The sequence below is a fragment of the Propithecus coquereli genome, unplaced genomic scaffold (genome assembly GCF_000956105.1).
Source record: "Propithecus coquereli isolate 6110/MARCELLA unplaced genomic scaffold, Pcoq_1.0 Scaffold143, whole genome shotgun sequence".
Taxonomy (NCBI): Eukaryota; Metazoa; Chordata; class Mammalia; order Primates; family Indriidae; genus Propithecus; species Propithecus coquereli.
The window spans coordinates 3,198,707-3,200,619 of NW_012138636.1; positions in this window are offsets into that span (position 1 = coordinate 3,198,707).

Genomic DNA, 1,913 nt, shown 5'->3' on the forward strand with positions numbered 1-1,913 from the left:
TCGAACATTGTCCTATAACCACAATACAAGGAGCACACTCAAGTTGAACAGTGATACAATACTCTTATATTATCCAATATACCGCCCGGGTTAAAATCTCCCCATCTGTACCCATAATAGCCTTGATAGCTATTTTTAATCCAGGGCTAAGCATTTCATTTAATTGTCATACTACTTTAGTTTCTCTTAATCTAGAACACTTCCAGATACAGCATTAAAAATGTTTTGATTAAAGATAGTACAAACACTCCTCAGCCAAATAGTGATTTTTAAAAATTTACTACCATGTATTGTGTATTTCTAAACATTGAGCTAATAATTGAGTGCACCAAGAACCAGGCAGAAATGACCATTTTTACTGTCCCCAGGGCTACCACCCGGTTGGTCTGCTTATCAGCATACAGATCAGCCCTGGCTGCAACTCCCTGAAGTTGTCAAACGCTAGAGCGTGAGCTTCCTGAGAGCAGGACCTCCGGCCCCTCATGGGTGGCCAGAAAACGTGGGGGAGGAAGCAAGTCACAAAGGTCCCTCTCTGGGCAAAGAGGTGTCAGGACATAAGAAACCTCACGTAAAGATTAGAAAACCCAGGAAGAGCTGATGCTGACTTCATGATTTTCAGAAGCTTGAAAGCAAGAGCGGAAGTAGAAGACAAGATTCCTAAGAAACAGAGTCCAGAACCCAGGTGCACACTATTTAAATTGGTGACATAGATGGTTATTTCAACTGTGATTTGGGCCAAAAGCTGAGGATCAAACCAAGAAAATCTCTATTCTTCCAGACACCCAGAAAGAAGAGGGGACAGTAGGTGGAGGTAAAGGACAAAGCTTAATCCCAAGTAGATGAAAAGGAGCGGGACATGGCAACCCGCAGCAGGCGGTAGAAAATAATGAAGCACGTTCTCCAGTGACGGAAGAGTGTGTTCTGCTGGACAATACTGGTAGTCACGTGTACAGTAACAGGAAATGAAATAAACGTTCTCCAGCAATGGAATTGGAACAAGGTCGACTAGGGAAGGAAAAAAATCACTGATGCTTGCTCAAGACAAACCCAGTTGGTGTGCATTGCAGACATACCTAGGAAGGAAGAAAGTTACAGGAAGGTCTCTCTGAAGGACATCTTTAAGCCCTTTGAAATAATGGGATAGAGAAAAAATGAAAAACATTATCCACAGAAAAGAAGATGATCAGGTCCACCCCAGGGCTGCAGAAGTGAGGAGGACAATTGCCTCTTTAGCAGTTTCCTTGATTTGTCTGCATCTCCGTGAAGGCAGGACATGCTTTTTCCATGGCTGCTGCCACGTGTTGCATCATACCGGAACGACTCATCGGAACGTCACCTGCAGATCCTTGCGTGTAGTGTGACTTCTACGCAGAAGATTAGAGAAAAGCTTTCAGGATTCCTTTAGAAAAGAATTGCCTTTGGAACTTTGTTACAGCTAGAAAGGAAAAAAACCAACCCGATCATATGAGGAAGGGATACATCAAACTTTCTGGCCCTCTCTGCCCTTTCTAAGCTTGTAAGGCAGAAGATAATCCAAAACAGGGCACGTTCACCACTTTTGGCACATTCAGCAGAAAAATGTTTAGTTTTTCCCCTGCCCGAATTTGTTTCTTGCATGTATCTCCAATTGCCGTAACAGAAAATAAAATCATCCCATGTATAGAAGTACTCGCTTAGAAATCATGGTGAGTAAGTGGGCTACGCTGAGAATAATGGAAACTGAAAAACAAAAATTGACTATGGTAATTAAGTGGAAATTTTTTTAAACATCATTTAAAATGTAAAATCTCTTCTCCAGAGGAAATGTATTCGGTCCTTTGAAAGAAATTCCTTTGCAATCACTCTCTGAAGAATACGGACTGTGAAGAATCCTGGCTATGAGAAAGTAAGCTGAAGAGGGTTTGTTTTTTTGT